General features: G+C 26.7%; 2 long non-coding RNA genes across 2 annotated transcripts in view; both read right to left on the bottom strand.

Annotated features, from left to right (window-relative positions):
* LOC126313211 (uncharacterized) overlaps nt 1-21,491 on the bottom strand; it is a 31,684-nt gene that overhangs the window by 5,604 nt on the left and 4,589 nt on the right. The gene's annotated exons all lie outside the window — the stretch shown is intronic.
* On the bottom strand, nt 726-16,364 carry LOC126313202 (uncharacterized). The gene is made up of 2 exons (XR_007555075.1): nt 15,202-16,364; nt 726-876 (listed from the first exon to the last, which is right to left on the bottom strand). It is a non-coding gene; the product is annotated as an uncharacterized LOC126313202 (long non-coding RNA).

The raw sequence follows: 21,491 nt of genomic DNA, 5'->3' as shown, positions 1-21,491 counted from the left end.
AATATTAAATCCTGAAACTAACTCAGATTCCCCTTCAGCAAAATCAAAAGGAGTACGATTAGTTTCAGCTAAGCAAGAAGCAAAACAAGCTAAAGCTAAAGGAAAAGAAATAATAATAAATCAACAATAAAGCTGATAGTTTATAAAATCAAACATATTAGAACTACCAATTAAAATAATTAAAGACAATAAAATTAAAGCTAAACTAACTTCATAAGAAATTGTTTGAGCAACAGAACGAAGAGAACCTAATAATGAATAATTTGAATTAGAAGATCAACCAGCAATTATAACAGTATAAACACCTAATCTAGTACAACATAAAAAAAATAAAAATCCATAAGAAAAAGAACACATATAAGTTAAATAAGGAAAAATTACTCAAACGGCTAAAGAAATCATTAAATTAAAAACAGGGGAAAAATAATAAAGTAGGTAATTAGATATAATAGGAATTGGCTGCTCCTTACAAATTAACTTAATAGCATCTCTAAATGGCTGAGGAATTCCAACAAAACCTACCTTATTTAACACGCGATCTAGTGTAATATAACCTAAAACCTTACGCTCTAATAAAGTTAAAAAGGCAACACTAATTAAAACACAAATAACCAATAAAAGAAAATTCAAAATAAATATAAATAAATCATAAAGTATCAATACTATTTGTAGAAAAAGTCTACATAAATGAATTCTAAATTCAACACATTAATCTGTCAAAATAGTAAATAAATTAATATTAATCAATATAACAAAAAATATTTTAACCATATGGTCCTTTCGTACTAATATGGATTAACAATCTTAGGATAGAAACCGACCTGGCTCACGCCGGTCTGAACTCAGATCATGTAAGAATTTAAAGGTCAAACAGACCTAATCATTGGGCTCCTGCACCAAAAATTTTTCTTAATCCAACATCGAGGTCGCAATCTGCTTTGTCGATATGAGCTCTCAAAAACAATTACGCTGTTATCCCTAAGGTAACTTAATCTTATGATCATAAATTATGGATCAAAATAACAAACATAAATAAATGATATAATAATGAAGAGTTTATCTATTCTTCATGTCACCCCAACAAAACATCATCATTAAATATAGAAAGACAAACAAAAAACTATATAAAAGTAAAATGTCAAGCTCTATAGGGTCTTCTCGTCCTAAAGAAGAATTTAAGCCTTTTGACTAAAAAGTTAAATTCAAAAATTTATTAAGAGACAGTTGATTTCTCGTCAAGCCATTCATTCCAGCCACTAATTAAGAGACTAATGATTATGCTACCTTTGCACGGTCAAAATACCGCGGCTCTTTAAAAATACGCTCAGTGAGCAGGCCAGACCTCAAAATATAAACAAGAGGACATGTTTTTGATAAACAGGCGGAAATCAATTTTGCCTAGTTCCTTATAATAAGTTCACAAGGTAAAAATTTCATACAAATAAATATACTAATTCTATCATTATTACAAAAATTTTAAAATTAAATTAATAATCTTAATAAAAAACCTAAAATATTTATAAAATCAAAATAAAAAATAATGAACTAAAACGTAATCTTAAAGATAGCTGGTTTAAAGCTTACTATTATATTTCTATAAAATAAATTATAGGTTATTAACTTCAAAGCTTATCCCTTAAAGAATAAATAAGTTAATATTTTTACTTAAAAAATTAAATAAAAACAAATAACTTTAAAAAATTAAATTTTTTCTTAAGAAACTAGATATCTTGGGAAACGATTAACATCTCATTTCTATAAATAATTTAATAATAATTATGATACATTAACTATAAATTATTTATAAATCAACCCAAATCGAGACAAGTAAAATAAATACTAAAATTTTGATAAACCCTGATACAAAAGGTACAATAAATAAAATCTACTTAAAAAAATTTAAAATAATATTTCATAAAACACTTACATTACCAATAAACTATAATTTAAAAAATCAATTCTATAAAATATACTAAGACAAAAATACAATAAAATTATTTAAATTAAATAATTAAATAAACAAAAAATAAATATAATAAAATAAATAATCAAGATATCCTGATTTGCACAGAAAAATTTTCAGTGTAAATGAAACACTTTACTAATAACATTTCACCTTACAAATTTATATTTCAACCCTAATAATATAAACAACTGTTTTAACCAATAATATTCACTTGTATCAATCGTATTACCGCAGCTGCTGGCACGAATTATGCCGATTCTAAATCAATTGCTAAATCCAAAATCACTTGATAATTAAATCAAATTACTGCAAAAAGAACATTTAGTCTAACAAAACTTACATATAATACAAAGAAAAAGTGAATAAACAAGCAAGAATAAAACTTTTAAAAGTAAAAAATAAGAAAATTTTAAATCTATTAATTCAGGAAAAAATAAAAGATTCAAATATTTAAAGAAAAAAAAGAAAAAAACCACAAACATTAACAAAAAAAAAAAGAAACGCCCCTATGTATGACCACAACAACTTCTCTATTATATATAATTAAAGATTAATATGGAACATGTATAGCAATAAATATATTATATTCTTTCTTATTTAATCTTTCTTTTCACTAATAAATAAAGAAAGATTAAATAATATAATAAATATATTTTATACAATTATGTAATTTAATATAATATGTTATTAATATGAATTCTTTTTTTATATTAAGTTAATTTTCATATATATTAGTTAAATAATCTAATTATAGATAATTTACATAATTATATTATTATAATTAATATAATTATTTATATTAATTATAATATTTTATATTTAAATTAATAATTTTATTTATTATTTCCAATTATAATAATATTAAATATTAAATTACATATTATTATATATATTATATTATAATAACCTATTTTAAGCTAAAAACATAAGTAGCTATAATCCTAGGTAAATAATTGCATTAAAATAAACAATTGATAATGGTAAGATGAACTTATAATACTTTAATTTCAATTAAATGTATTATATTAATATAAATTATTTATTATATATATATATATATATAAAATAAAATGAGCAGGATAAATTAATCCTAATTAAACAAAATAATACATAAAAGAATTTCAAAAAAAAACTTTCGATTTATATATTAAATAAATGAAGTGCCTGATTAAAGGGTTACCTTGATAGGGTAAATAAAGTAAATAAAATTACCTTCATTAAAATTACATAAGATAGAATTAAACTACCTCCTTTAGTATCAAAAACTAACGTGCATCATACACCTTAATGTAAAAAGGTAAGCTAAACAAGCTAATGTGTTCATACCCCATTTATAGACGTATCAATCCTCTCCTTTTTAATGACCAACAACTCTACAAAACTTCTCTTCCTATCAACATTAATGATAGGAACGATCCTGTCCATTTCATCAAATTCCTGATTTGGGGTTTGAATAGGACTTGAGATCAACTTACTTTCATTTATTCCGCTCCTAACAAGAAATAAAAATATAATAATAAATGAATCATCAATTAAATATTTTATTGTCCAAGCAATAGCATCGACAATATTATTATTTTCAATTTTGCTTATTCAAATAAAATATCCCATGGGATGGGAAACAGAATTTATCCCATCAATAATAATGAGATGTAGACTATTATTAAAGATTGGAGCTGCACCTTCCCATTTCTGATTTCCAGAAGTTATAGGAGCATCAAGATGAAATAATTGTTTAACATTAATAACATGACAAAAAATCGCCCCAATAATGGTCTTATCTTATTGTATTCAATTAAGAACTTTTATTTGAACAATTATTATCTTAAGAATTATTATTGGGGCAATAGGAGGTTTAAATCAAACATCCTTACGACAACTTTTAGCATATTCATCAATCAGACATCTAGGTTGAATAATTAGATCATTAACAGTCAGAGAAAACATCTGAGAACTATACTTCATTATTTACTCACTATTAAGATTAATTATAGTTTTATTATTTAAGCAAATAAATTTATTTTCATAAATCAAATTTATTCAGCCAGAAATATAAAAACCGAAATTAAATTCATAATATTCTTATCTTTATTATCTTTAGGTGGACTACCACCATTCCTTGGATTCTTACCAAAATGAATTGTAATACAATCATTAATAGAAAACAATATAACAACTATTATAACTATTGTAGTTGTATTAACTACAATTACACTCTACTACTATATACGTATTAGATTCTCAGCTCTAATTATATCATACACAGAAAATTCGTGATCTATAAAGATAAAGTCCCAAAAATCAAGAAACATTCTTCCTATAACAGTAATAATTTCAACAATAGGATTGATTTCAACATCAACCTTAATTTCATTATACTAAGGACTTAAGTTAATCAAACTAATAACCTTCAAAGTTATAATTAAAAGAATAATCTTTTAGGCCTTAGTAAAATTTTACACCTCTAGAATTGCAGTCTAGAATCATAATTGAATATAAGACCTAAATATGATAAGAGAGAAAACATCTCATAAGTAGATTTACAGTCTACCACCTAAAATTCAGCCATCTTACCGCAAAAATGATTATTTTCAACAAACCATAAGGACATTGGTACTTTATACTTCATATTTGGAGCATGAGCAGGAATAGTAGGAACATCAATAAGAATACTTATTCGTGCTGAACTTGGCCAACCCGGATCTCTAATTGGGGATGACCAGATTTATAATGTTATTATTACAGCCCACGCATTCGTAATAATTTTCTTTATAGTAATACCTATTATAATTGGTGGATTTGGTAATTGACTTGTTCCACTAATAATTGGTGCACCAGATATAGCATTTCCACGAATAAATAATATAAGTTTTTGATTACTACCACCTTCACTAACCCTTCTTCTTACATCTTCTATAGTAGATAATGGTGCTGGTACAGGATGAACAGTTTACCCTCCTCTAGCAGGAGCTATTGCACACGGGGGTGCATCTGTAGATCTAGCTATTTTTTCACTGCACTTAGCAGGTGTATCATCTATTCTTGGTGCAGTGAATTTCATTACAACAGCAATTAATATACGATCAGAAAGTATAACTTTAGATCAAACACCTTTATTTGTATGATCTGTAGCTATTACAGCATTACTTCTCCTTCTTTCACTTCCAGTTTTAGCAGGAGCTATTACTATATTATTAACAGATCGAAATTTAAATACATCATTCTTTGACCCTGCAGGAGGGGGTGACCCTATTCTATATCAACATCTATTTTGATTCTTTGGACACCCAGAAGTTTATATTTTAATTCTACCGGGGTTCGGAATTATTTCACATATTGTATGTCAAGAAAGAGGAAAAATTGAATCATTTGGAACATTAGGTATAATTTATGCTATACTATCAATTGGACTAATAGGATTTATTGTATGAGCACATCATATATTTACAGTAGGAATGGATGTTGACACACGAGCATATTTTACATCAGCAACAATAATTATTGCTGTACCTACAGGAATTAAGGTATTTAGATGATTAGCTACATTATATGGAACTAAATTCAAGTTCAATCCACCATTATTATGAGCTCTAGGATTTATTTTCCTATTTACAATTGGTGGATTAACAGGATTAGTATTAGCAAATTCATCACTTGATATTGTATTACATGATACATATTATGTAGTAGCCCACTTTCATTATGTATTATCTATAGGAGCAGTATTTGCAATTATAGGAGGTGTCATTCAATGATATCCACTATTTACAGGATTAACTATAAATAATACATGATTAAAAATCCAATTTACAATTATATTCATTGGAGTAAATTTAACATTCTTTCCTCAACACTTCCTAGGATTAGCAGGAATACCTCGACGATACTCTGACTACCCAGACGCATATACATCATGAAACGTAGTATCAAGAATTGGGTCTACAATTTCTATTGTAGGAATCATTATATTCATTGTAATTATATGAGAAAGAATGATTACAAACCGAGCAATTATATTTAGAGCTAACATAAGAAGATCAACAGAATGACTACAAAATAACCCTCCTGCAGAACATAGTTACTCAGAATAACCATTAATCTCTAGATTCTAATATGGCAGATTAGTGCAGTAGATTTAAGCTCTACAAATAAAGGTTTGACCTTTTATTAGAAAATATTTATTAATGGCAACATGATCAAATTTATCTCTTCAAGATGGAGCTTCACCATTAATGGAGCAATTATCATTCTTTCATGATCATACTATGGTCGTATTATTATTAATTACAGTAATTGTAGGTTATGCCCTAAGTTATATATTATTTATTGCCTATACTAACCGTAATATACTTCATGGACATTTAATTGAAACAATCTGAACAGCTTTACCAGCAATTACATTAATTTTTATTGCCCTTCCATCATTACGACTATTATATTTACTTGATGATTCAGTAGATGCAATAATTACAATTAAAACCATTGAACGACAATGATATTGAAGATATGAATATTCAGACTTCATAGACGTAGAATTTGACACTTATATAACACCAGAACAAGACCTAGAAAATGATGGATTCCGACTACTAGATGTAGATAACCGAACAATCCTACCAATAAATACAGAAGTACGAGTATTAACAAGAGCATCAGATGTTCTACACTCATGAGCAGTTCCTGCATTAGGGGTTAAAACTGATGCAACGCCAGGTCGGTTAAATCAAGGAACATTCACAATAAATCGACCTGGATTATTCTTTGGACAATGCTCAGAAATCTGTGGAGCAAACCACAGATTTATACCAATTGTAATTGAAAGAACTTCAGTAAATTTATTTATTAAGTGATTATCTAAGATAATTTAAGGAGTTAGTTAAAATAAATAACATTAGAGTGTCAATCTAAAGTAACTAAAAAAAATTAGTACACCTTGAAATTCATCAGATGACTGAAAGTAAGTAATGGTCTCTTAAACCAAATAATAGTAAATTGACGACTACTTCTGATGGGGAAATTATATCCAAATCCCTCAAATATCCCCTCTTATATGATTCTCACTATTCATTATATTTTCAGCTACATTAATCTTGTTTAATCAAATAAACTTCTTCTCATTTAAACCTAACCTTATTAAAAGAGCAGAAAAAGGAACAATTGAAATAAAAAACTTAAATTGAAAATGATAACAAATCTATTCTCAACATTTGACCCATCAACTAACATCTTTAATTTATCATTAAATTGAACTAGAACATTTCTAGGACTATTATTAATCCCATCACTATTTTGACTTACACCATCAAGAATTAACATTATCTGAAATAAACTAAATTTAACCTTACATAATGAATTTAAAACACTTCTTGGACCAAAATCATTTAATGGAACAACATTCATTTTCATCTCAATTTTTATTATAATATTATTTAACAATTTCATAGGATTATTCCCTTATATTTTTACTAGAACAAGACATTTAGCATTAACATTTGCAATTGCCCTACCTATATGGCTAAGATTTATATTATTTGGATGAATTAACCATACTAATCATATATTTACACACCTTGTACCACAAGGTACACCGCCTGCATTAATATCATTTATAGTACTAATTGAAACAATTAGTAATGTTATTCGACCAGGTACATTAGCAGTATGGTTGGCAGCAAATATAATTGCAGGACACTTATTATTAACCTTATTAGGAAACACAGGACCATCTATAGCAATAAACTTAATCTCATTACTAATTATTGGACAAATACTTCTATTAATTCTAGAATCAGCAGTAGCAATAATTCAAGCCTATGTTTTCTCAATTGTAAGAACTCTATATTCTAGAGAAGTATATTAAACCTATGTTAACAACTCACTCAAACCACCCATTCCACTTAGTAGACTATAGACCTTGACCATTAACAGGAGCAATTGGAGCAATAGTCCTAGTATCAGGACTAGCAAAATGATTCCACCTATTTAATATTAACTTATTCATAATTGGATTTGGAATTACCCTACTAACTATAATTCAATGATGACGAGATGTAGTACGAGAAGGAACATATCAAGGATTACATACAGGATTTGTATCAATTGGATTAGGATGAGGAATAATTTTATTTATTGCATCAGAGGTATTATTTTTCGTTTCTTTTTTTTGAGCATTCTTTAAAAGAAGATTAGCACCAACAATTGAACTAGGAATACTATGACCTCCAATAGGAATTCAACCCTTTAACCCTATACAAATTCCATTACTTAATACAGCTATTCTTTTAGCATCAGGAGTAACAGTAACATGAGCACATCATAGTTTAATGGAATCTAATCATACTCAAGCACTACAAGGATTATTCTTCACAGTGTTATTAGGACTATACTTTACAATACTTCAAGCATATGAATATTGAGAAGCACCTTTTACCATTGCAGATGCAGTTTATGGATCAACATTCTTCGTTGCAACAGGATTCCATGGTTTACACGTAATTATTGGAACAATCTTTTTATCAACATGTCTACTTCGACACTCAATAAATCAATTTTCACCAAGACATCACTTTGGATTTGAAGCAGCAGCATGATACTGACACTTCGTAGACGTAGTATGATTATTCTTATATATCTCTATTTATTGATGAGGTAGATAATTGTTTTTCTAGTATAAATAGTACATTTGACTTCCAATCAGAAAGCTTGATATAAATCAAGAAAAACAATTCTAATTCTATCAACAAGAGTTTTCATTAGATTTATTATTACAATAATTGTTATAATCCTGGCAACAACACTATCAAACAAATTAATTAATGATCGAGAAAAAAGATCACCATTCTAATGTGGGTTTGATCCAAAAAGATCAGCACGAATACCATTCTCAATACGATTCTTCCTAATCGCAGTAATCTTTTTAATTTTTGATGTAGAAATTGCACTAATTCTACCAATTGTAATTATTTTTAAAACTTCAGACATTATAATCTGAACAGTATCAACAATATTTTTTATTCTAGTTCTATTAGGAGGACTATACCATGAATGAAACCAAGGAGCATTACAATGAGCAGAATAAAGGGTTGTAGTTAAATATAACATTTGGGTTGCATTCAAAAAGTATTGATATTATCAATCAACCTTAAATAGAATAAGAAGCGAAATATTGCAGTCAGTTTCGACCTGGAAGATTGGTATGTACTACCCTTATTCTTATTAATTGAAGCCAAAAAGAGGCGTATTACTGTTAATAATATAATTGAACTATAATAGTTCCAATTAAGGAAATGTAAAGCCAATATGAAAGCTGCTAACTTTTTATATTAGCGGTTAAACTCCGTTAACATTTCTAAAATTTATATAGTTTAAATAAAACATTACATTTTCACTGTAAAAATAATATATCTATATTTATAAATACTTAAAAGTAAAAATACTTCCTTAACATCTTCAGTGTCACGCTCTAATTATAAGCTATTTAAGTAAACGAAAAACAATATTACCAAAATAAATATTCAAAAAATAAAAGTTAAAAGATAAATCTTGAAATTAGAATCATATCAACCTTGAATATAACCAATTAAATAAATAAATAATCTATATAAACCTTGACCACCAAGTAATTCACCTCAACCATAATCAAATGACTTAGATGAATAATAACCTATTTTTAAAGGAATATATCTAATAAACTTAGTTGAAAGAAAAGGTATAAATCATATAGAACCAGCAAATCTAACAAAAGAAAGTATACTTAAATAAAATAAATTATGAGAAAAATCAAAATTAGAAATAAGATAACCTAAATAAGCACCTAAAATAACAACTGTAATAGTTAAAAACTTTAAATAATTAGGTAAAGCAATCACATGAGGAATAGGAAAAATTAATCAAGATAAAAGACTACCACCAAAAACAGCAACAAACAATAGACCAATTATTCCAAATGAAATATAATAACCCTTATCATCAAAAGAAAATCTAGAATAAAAATTATTATCACCAGATATTGAATAATAAAACAAACGAAAAGAATAAGAAGCAGTTAAACCAGTAGAAAAAAAATAAAGAAAAAAAATTAAACAATTAATTCATCTTAAACAAACCATCTCAAGAATTAAATCCTTTGAATAAAATCCCGCTAAAAAAGGTATTCCACACAAAGATAAACTAGAAACATTAAAACAAACTGAAGTTAAAGGTATGAAATTAACAATTGATCCTATAAAACGAATATCCTGAGAATCCTTCAAATTATGAATTATTGAACCTGCACATATAAATAATAATGCCTTAAATAAAGCATGAGCCAATAAATGAAAAAATGCAAGCTTTGGATAACCTATAGCCAAAATTCTTATTATTAAACCAAGTTGTCTTAAAGTAGAAAGAGCAATAATCTTCTTTAAATCAAACTCAAAATTAGCGCCCAATCCAGCCATAAATATAGTTATACAACCAATTAAAAGTAAAAATCAACCACAATTATAAGTATCCAATATTGGTCTAAAACGAATTAATAAATAAACACCAGCAGTAACAAGAGTAGAAGAATGAACTAAAGCAGAAACAGGAGTAGGAGCTGCTATAGCAGCAGGAAGTCATGAAGAGAAAGGAATCTGAGCTCTCTTATTGTAGCTGCTAAAACAATTAATATAGTAATGAGCTTTATTTCAAAAGAATTAGAAATAAAATCATAATAATAAATATAATTTCAACCACCAAAATTTAACATTCATGCAATAGAAATTAAAATAGCAACATCACCAATACGATTAGAAAGTGCAGTTAATATACCAGCACTATAAGATTTTACATTTTGATAATAAATAACTAAACAATAAGAAACTAAACCTAAACCATCTGTACCTAATAAAATTCTAATTAAATTAGGACTAATAATTAAAAAACCTATAGAAAGAATAAATATTAAAACAATAATAATAAAACGATTTATATTCTTTTCACCAGATATATAATCCTCTCTATAATAAATAACCAAAGAAGAAATATATATAACAAAAGATATAAAAATAAGAGATATTCAATCCAAAATGAAAGTTATAACAACTATAGAACCATTTAAATTGAAAAGCTCTCACTCAACAAAAACTCTATAATCAATTATTAAATAATAAATACCTAAAATAAAAATTATAGTTCTCGACATAAACAAAGAAAAAAAACTCAAAGAACAAATAGAAAATAAATTCACGGCCTAAGATGAAAAACTTCATATCATTGATTCCACAAAACAATATTTTTAATTAAAATACTTAAGCAAACTAAACAAAGAAATATTCACCCTTTAAACAGAGAATATTTAAAGGCAATCAATGTAAAAGTAAAAGATGATATTCACGAAAATAACCAAGAGAACAAGTATAAACACCAGAATAATAATTCCCATGCTGAGAATAAGAATATATATACAAAGTATAAACAGCTCTAAAAAAAGATAAAAAAATCAAAGCAAAGAATCTAAAAGAAGATCAAGATATAATTCTATTTAATAATCTAATTTCACCTACCAAATTTAAAGAAGGAGGAGCAGCCATATTTGATGATCTTAAAAGAAATCATCATAAAGCCATTCTTGGCATCATATTAATTATACCCTTGTTAATTAATAATCTTCGTCTACCTAAACGTTCATAAATAATATTAGATAAACAAAATAAACCAGAAGAACATAAACCATGACCAACCATTAGAGAAAGAGAACCTACACAACCTCATCAATTCATAGTCATCAATCCACCAATAACCATTCTTATATGAGCAACAGAAGAATATGCAATTAAAGACTTTAAATCAACCTGACGAAAACAAATAAATCTTACAATAACACCCCCAGATAAACCTAAAGACAATCAAAAATAATTAAACTTTAAACCCAAATAAGAAATAACCTTTATAACACGAAAAATACCATAACCACCTAACTTTAATAAAACACCAGCAAGAATTATTCTACCTGAAATAGGGGCCTCTACATGAGCCTTAGGAAGTCATAAATGAACCAAAAACATAGGTATCTTAACTAAAAAAGCCAAAATTATAAATACATAAAACATAAAATAATAAGAACCAAAATCAACCAATAAAGGAAAATATAAAGTATTAGAAAAATCATAAACCTTAAATAAAACTAATGATAAAGGTAATCTAGCAACCAAAGTATAAAAAATTAAATAAACACCAGCCTGCAAACGCTCAGGTTGATAACCCCAACCCAAAATTAAAAGTAAAGTAGGAACTAATCTAGCCTCAAAAAAAATATAAAAAGAAAGAAGACTTAATCTAGCAAATGAACAATAAAGCATAATTATTAAAATCAAAACCATAAAAACAAAAAAATTAGAATGATATGAACTTAAATAAACTGAACCTCTAGCAGTGATTATTAAAGAACAAATCCAAAAACTAAGTAAAATTAAACTAAAAGAAAAATAATCAATACCAAAATAATATCTAATTATATTCAAATCAGCATATGAATAAACACAAATTATAAAAACAAAACCCGACAGAAACATTAAAGAATGAACCAACCATCAACAATTATTTAATAAACAAAGAGGGATCAAAAAAATAGTTATAAATAAATACTTTAACATAAAGATAAACCAAAAGAATTAAAAAAATCATTACCATGAGAACGAATTATTGAAACTAAAATAGAAAGACCTAAAGCACCCTCACAAACAGAAAAAACTAAAAAAAAAAAACAGGAAAAAAATAATCATAATCAAACTCAATAAGAAAAACAATAACTAACATAAATAAAGAAAGAACAATATATTCTAATCTCAAAAGAACCATTAATAAATGTTTACGTTTAGAAGAAAAAACATAAACACCAGCAAAATAAATCAATAAAGAAGTAAAAATAGAGAATATAAACATTAGTTTTAATAGTTTAAAAAAAACGCCGGTCTTGTAAACCGGAAATAAGTCCAGCCCCCACTTTTAAAACTTCAGAGGTGGAAAAGCTTCCATCATCGGTCCCCAAAACCGGTATTTTAAATAAACTAACCCCTGAAATGATCAAAATAATAATTATATCATTATCAAATGTAATAAATATTAATTTTATTAAATTAAGACACCCAATATCAATAATGCTTTTTATTATCCTTCAAACCTTCCTAGTTGGATTAATAACAGGAACAATAATAGAAAGATATTGATTATCATATATTTTATTTTTAACATTTCTTGGTGGTATACTAGTATTATTTATTTACATTACAAGAATTGCATCAAACGAAATATTTCAGCCTAAATCAATCACTATAATTATTACATTAATAATGTGAGTATTTATCATATTAATATTATTTATTCTAGGTATATCTATATTTATAGACTTTTTCAAAAACACCGAAACTATAAATATTGATGAAATTTTGGATCCCTATTAGGGTTATGTTTGGTAATTCAAATCGTAACTGGACTATTTTTAGCTATACATTATACATCAAATATTGAAATAGCATTCAGTAGTGTAGTACACATCTGCCGAGACGTAAATAATGGTTGAATTATCCGAACCTTACACGCAAATGGAGCATCTATATTTTTTATTTGTATTTACTTACATGTAGGACGGGAATTTACTATGGATCTTATATATATATATATACCTGAATAATTGGTACAGTGATTTTATTTTTAGTTATAGCAACTGCATTTATAGGATATGTCTTACCCTGAGGCCAAATATCTTTTTGAGGTACAACAGTAATTACTAATTTATTATCAGCAATCCCATACTTAGGAACAGATTTAGTCCAATGAGTATGAGGAGGATTCGCTGTTGATAATGCAACATTAAATCGATTCTTCACATTCCATTTTGTATTACCATTTATTATTGCTGCTATAGCAGCAATTCATTTATTTTTTCTTCACCAAACAGGATCTAATAATCCTCTTGGACTAAATGGAGATATTGAAAAAATTCCATTCCATCCATACTTTACCTTTAAGGATTCTATTACATTTGTAATAATAACATCATTATTAATTATACTATGTTTAATTAATCCTTACCTATTAGGGGATCCAGATAACTTTGTACCTGCCAACCCATTAGTAACACCAGTTCACATTCAACCAGAATGATATTTCCTATTTGCATATGCAATTCTACGATCTATCCCTAATAAGTTAGGAGGTGTTATTGCATTATTTTTATCAATTAGAATCTTAATAATTTTACCATTTTATAATAAAACACCATTCCAAGGCATTCAATTTTACCCTATTAATCAAATTTTATTCTGAATTATAGTAGTTGTTGTATGCTTACTAACGTGAATTGGTAAACGACCTGTTGAAGAACCTTATATTATAACAGGTCAAATCTTAACAATTATTTACTTCACATATTTCTTAATTAATGTCCATGTCGCAAACGCATGAGATAAATTAATTAAGGAATAAAGTTAATTAGCTTAGGAAAAGCATATGTTTTGAAAACATAAAATTAGAAGTTTAACTCTTCTATTAACTTTTCTCAAAAAATTTCACTAAACAAATGAGATAAATAAAATCTTTAAACCAACAAAGAAAATTGTTTGAGCAACAGAACTAAGAGAACCTAATAATGAATAATTTGAATTAGAAGATCAACCAGCAATTATAACAGTATAAACACCTAATCTAGTACAACATAAAAAAAATAAAAATCCATAAGAAAAAGAACACATATAAGTTAAATAAGGAAAAATTACTCAAACGGCTAAAGAAATCATTAAATTAAAAACAGGGGAAAAATAATAAAGTAGGTAATTAGATATAATAGGAATTGGCTGCTCCTTACAAATTAACTTAATAGCATCTCTAAATGGCTGAGGAATTCCAACAAAACCTACCTTATTTGGACCCTTTCGAATCTGAATATAACCTAAAACCTTACGCTCTAATAAAGTTAAAAAGGCAACACTAATTAAAACACAAATAACCAATAAAAGAAAATTCAAAATAAATATAAATAAATCATAAAGTATCAATTCTATTTGTAGAAAAAATCTACATAAATGAATTCTAAATTCAACACATTAATCTGTCAAAATAGTAAATAAATTAATATTAATCAATATAACAAAAAATATTTTAACCATATGGTCCTTTCGTACTAATATGGATTAACAATCTTAGGATAGAAACCGACCTGGCTCACGCCGGTCTGAACTCAGATCATGTAAGAATTTAAAGGTCGAACAGACCTAATCATTGGGCTCCTGCACCCAAAATTTTTCTTAATCCAACATCGAGGTCGCAATCTGCTTTGTCGATATGAGCTCTCAAAAACAATTACGCTGTTATCCCTAAGGTAACCTAATCTTATGATCATAAATTATGGATCAAAATAACAAACATAAATAAATGATATAATAATGAAGAGTTTATCTATTCTTCATGTCACCCCAACAAAACATCATCATTAAATATAGAAAGACAAACAAAAAACTATATAAAAGTAAAATGTCAAGCTCTATAGGGTCTTCTCGTCCTAAAGAAGAATTTAAGCCTTTTGACTCAAAAGTTAAATTCAAAAATTTATTAAGAGACAGTTGATTTCTCGTCAAGCCATTCATTCCAGCCACTAATTAAGAGACTAAAGATTATGCTACCTTTGCACGGTCAAAATACCGCGGCTCTTTAAAAATACGCTCAGTGAGCAGGCCAGACCTCAAAATATAAACAAGAGGACATGTTTTTGATAAACAGGCGGAAATCAATTTTGCCTAGTTCCTTATAATAAGTTCACAAGGTAAAAATTTCATACAAATAAATATACTAATTCTATCATTATTACAAAAATTTTAAAATTAAATTAATAATCTTAATAAAAAACCTAAAATATTTATAAAATCAAAATAAAAAATAATGAACTAAAACGTAATCTTAAAGATAGCTGGTTTAAAGCTTACTATTATATTTCTATAAAATAAATTATAGGTTATTAACTTCAAAGCTTATCCCTTAAAGAATAAATAAGTTAATATTTTTACTTAAAAAATTAAATAAAAACAAATAACTTTAAAAAATTAAATTTTTTCTTAAGAAACTAGATATCTTGGGAAACGATTAACATCTCATTTCTATAAATAATTTAATAATAATTATGATACATTAACTATAAATTATTTATAAATCAACCCAAATCGAGACAAGTAAAATAAATACTAAAATTTTGATAAACCCTGATACAAAAGGTACAATAAATAAAATCTACTTAAAAAAATTTAAAATAATATTTCATAAAACACTTACATTACCAATAAACTATAATTTAAAAAATCAATTCTATAAAATATACTAAGACAAAAATACAATAAAATTATTTATATTAAATAATTAAATAAACAAAAAATAAATATAATAAAATAAATAATCAAGATATCCTGATTTGCACAGAAAAATTTTCAGTGTAAATGAAACACTTTACTAATAAGTTATATCTTGAAACTCTTCCTAGATACACTTTCCAGTACATCTACTATGTTACGACTTATCTCATCTAAATTGAAGCTACTTTAAAATAAAATAGAATAATCAATAATGAGAGCGACGGGCGATGTGTACACATCTCAGAGCCAATATCAGTTAAATTAAATAAATTAAATTACTATCAAATCCACCTTCATTAACAGTATTTCACTATCAAATCCGTTATAAACAAAAATCTATTGTAACCCACCTCCTCTTAACTATAAGCTGCACCTTGACCTGAAATATTTTATAATTATAAATCTTGAGAATTATAACTCTAAAAAGATTCTCTGATAACGGAGATATACAAACAAATAAATTAAGTAGAGTAAATCGTGTATTATCTATCATGGGGTAGGTTCCTCTGAATGGAATGAGATACCGCCAAATCCTTTGGGTTTAAAGACCTTAACTAATAGTACCCTGGTAAATATAATTAACATTTAAAATAATAGGGTATCTAATCCTAGTTTATTATTTAAATTTCACAGATTCATAAAAAGGGCCACAAATAAATTTTAACATTTCACCTTACAAATTTAAATTTCAACCCTAATAATATAAACAACTGTTTTAACCAATAATATTCACTTGTATCAATCGTATAACCGCGGCTGCTGGCACGAATTATGCCGATACTAAATCAATTGCTAAATCCAAAATCACTTGATAATTAAATCAAATTACTGCAAAAAGAACATTTAGTCTAACAAAACTTACATATAATACAAAGAAAAAGTGAATAAACAAGCAAGAATAAAACTTTTAAAAATAAAATATAAGAAAATTTTAAATCTATTAATTCAGGAAAAAATAAAAGATTCAAATATTTAAAGAAAAAAAAAGAAAAAAACCACAAACATTAACAAAAAAAAAAGAAACGCCCCTATGTATGACCACAACAACTTCTCTATTATATATAATTAAAGATTAATATGGAACATGTATAGCAATAAATGTATTATATTCTTTCTTATTTAATCTTTCTTTTCACTAATAAATAAAGAAAGATTAAATAATATAATAAATATATTTTATACAATTATGTAATTTAATATAATATGTTATTAATATGAATTCTTTTTTTTATATTAAGTTAACTTTCATATATATTAGTTAAATAATCTAATTATAGATAATTTACATAATTATATTATTATAATTAATATAATTATTTATATTAATTATAATATTTTATATTTAAATTAATAATTTTATTTATTATATCCAATTATAATAATATTAAATATTAAATTACATATTATTATATATATTATATTATAATAACCTATTTTAAGCTAAAAACATAAGTAGCTATAATCCTAGGTAAATAATTGCATTAAAATAATCAATTGATAATGGTAAGATGAACTTATAATACTTTAATTTCAATTAAATGTAATATATTAATATAAATTTTTTATTATATATATATATATATATAAAATAAAATGAGCAGGATAAATTAATCCTAATTAAACAAAATAATACATAAAAGAATTTCAAAAAAAAACTTTCGATTTATATATTAAATAAATGAAGTGCCTGATTAAAGGGTTACCTTGATAGGGTAAATAAAGTAAATAAAATTACCTTCATTAAAATTACATAAGATAGAATTAAACTACCTCCTTTAGTATCAAAAACTAACGTGCATCATACACCTTAATGTAAAAAGGTAAGCTAAACAAGCTAATGGGTTCATACCCCATTTATAGAGGTATCAATCCTCTCCTTTTTAATGACCAACAACTCTACAAAACTTCTCTTCCTATCAACATTAATGATAGGAACGATCCTGTCCATTTCATCAAATTCCTGATTTGGGGTTTGAATAGGACTTGAGATCAACTTACTTTCATTTATTCCGCTCCTAACAAGAAATAAAAATATAATAATAAATGAATCATCAATTAAATATTTTATTGTCCAAGCAATAGCATCGACAATATTATTATTTTGAATTTTGCTGATTCAAATAAAATATCCCATGGGATGGGAAACAGAATTTATCCCATCATTAATAATTAGATCTAGACTATTATTAAAGATTGGAGCTGCACCTTTCCATTTCTGATTTCCAGAAGTTATAGGAGCATCAAGATGAAATAATTGTTTAACATTAATAACATGACAAAAAATCGCCCCAATAATGGTCTTATCTTATTGTATTCAATCAAGAACTTTTATTTGAACAATTATTATCTTAAGAATTATTATTGGGGCAATAGGAGGTTTAAATCAAACATCCTTACGACAACTTTTAGCATATTCATCAATCAGACATCTAGGTTGAATAATTAGATCATTAACAGTCAGAGAAAACATCTGAGAACTATACTTCATTATTTACTCACTATTAAGATTAATTATAGTTTTATTATTTAATCAAATTTATTCAGCCAGAAATATAAAAACCGAAATTAAATTCATAATATTCTTATCTTTATTATCTTTAGGTGGACTACCACCATTCCTTGGATTCTTACCAAAATGAATTGTAATACAATCATTAATAGAAAACAATATAACAACTATTATAACTATTATAGTTGTATTAACTACAATTACACTCTACTACTATATACGTATTAGATTCTCAGCTCTAATTATATCATACACAGAAAATTCGTGATCTATAAAGATAAAGTCCCAAAAATCAAGAATCATTCTTCCTATAACAGTAATAATTTCAACAATAGGATTGATTTCAACATCAACCTTAATTTCATTATACTAAGGACTTAAGTTAATCAAACTAATAACCTTCAAAGTTATAATTAAAAGAATAATCTTTTAGGCCTTAGTAAAATTTTACACCTCTAGAATTGCAGTCTAGAATCATAATTGAATATAAGACCTAAATATGATAAGAGAGAAAACATCTCATAAGTAGATTTACAGTCTACCACCTAAAATTCAGCCATCTTACCGCAAAAATGATTATTCTCAACAAACCATAAGGACATTGGTACTTTATACTTCATATTTGGAGCATGAGCAGGAATAGTAGGAACATCAATAAGAATACTTATTCGTGCTGAACTTGGCCAACCCGGATCTCTAATTGGGGATGACCAGATTTATAATGTTATTATTACAGCTCACGCATTCGTAATAATTTTCTTTATAGTAATACCTATTATAATTGGTGGATTTGGTAATTGACTTGTTCCACTAATAATTGGTGCACCAGATATAGCATTTCCACGAATAAATAATATAAGTTTTTGATTACTACCACCTTCACTAACCCTTCTTCTTACATCTTCTATAGTAGATAATGGTGCTGGTACAGGATGAACAGTTTACCCTCCTCTAGCAGGAGCTATTGCACACGGGGGTGCATCTGTAGATCTAGCTATTTTTTCACTGCACTTAGCAGGTGTATCATCTATTCTTGGTGCAGTGAATTTCATTACAACAGCAATTAATATACGATCAGAAAGTATAACTTTAGATCAAACACCTTTATTTTTATGATCTGTAGCTATTACAGCATTACTTCTCCTTCTTTCACTTCCAGTTTTAGCAGGAGCTATTACTATATTATTAACAGATCGAAATTTAAATACATCATTCTTTGACCCTGCAGGAGGGGGTGACCCAATTCTATATCAACATCTATTTTGATTCTTTGGACACCCAGAAGTTTATATTTTAATTCTACCGGGGTTCGGAATTATTTCACATATTGTATGTCAAGAAAGAGGAAAAATTGAATCATTTGGAACATTAGGTATAATTTATGCTATACTATCAATTGGACTAATAGGATTTATTGTATGAGCACATCATATATTTACAGTAGGAATGGATGTTGACACACGAGCATATTTTACATCAGCAACAATAATTATTGCTGTACCTACAGGAATTAAGGTATTTAGATGATTAGCTACATTATATGGAACTAAATTCAAGTTCAATCCACCATTATTATGAGCTCTAGGATTTATTTTCCTATTTACAATTGGTGGATTAACAGGATTAGTATTAGCAAATTCATCACTTGATATTGTATTACATGATACATATTATGTAGTAGCCCACTTTCATTATGTATTATCTATAGGAGCAGTATTTGCAATTATAGGAGGTGTCATTCAATGATATCCACTATTTACAGGATTAACTATAAATAATACATGATTAAAAATCCAATTTACAATTATATTCATTGGAGTAAATTTAACATTCTTTCCTCAACACTTCCTAGGATTAGCAGGAATACCTCGACGATACTCTGACTACCCAGACGCATATACATCATGAAACGTAGTATCAAGAATTGGGTCTACAATTTCTATTGTAGGAATCATTATATTCATTGTAATTATATGAGAAAGAATGATTACAAACCGAGCAATTATATTTAGAGCTAACATAAGAAGATCAACAGAATGACTACAAAATAACCCTCCTGCAGAACATAGTTACTCAGAATTACCATTAATCTCTAGATTCTAATATGGCAGATTAGTGCAGTAGATTTAAGCTCTACAAATAAAGGTTTGACCTTTTATTAGAAAATATTTATTAATGGCAACATGATCAAATTTATCTCTTCAAGATGGAGCTTCACCATTAATGGAGCAATTATCATTCTTTCATGATCATACTATGGTCGTATTATTATTAATTACAGTAATTGTAGGTTATGCCCTAAGTTATATATTATTTATTGCCTATACTAACCGTAATATACTTCATGGACATTTAATTGAAACAATCTGAACAGCTTTACCAGCAATTACATTAATTTTTATTGCCCTTCCATCATTACGACTATTATATTTACTTGATGATTCAGTAGATGCAATAATTACAATTAAAACCATTGGACGACAATGATATTGAAGATATGAATATTCAGACTTCATAGACGTAGAATTTGACACTTATATAACACCAGAACAAGACCTAGAAAATGATGGATTCCGACTACTAGATGTAGATAACCGAACAATCCTACCAATAAATACAGAAGTACGAGTATTAACAAGAGCATCAGATGTTC

This window comes from Schistocerca gregaria, unplaced genomic scaffold (genome assembly GCF_023897955.1).
Source record: "Schistocerca gregaria isolate iqSchGreg1 unplaced genomic scaffold, iqSchGreg1.2 ptg000470l, whole genome shotgun sequence".
In the NCBI taxonomy this organism is placed as follows: Eukaryota; Metazoa; Arthropoda; class Insecta; order Orthoptera; family Acrididae; genus Schistocerca; species Schistocerca gregaria.
Note: the sequence above shows the minus strand (reverse complement) of the source record. Positions and strands in the feature narration are given on the sequence as shown.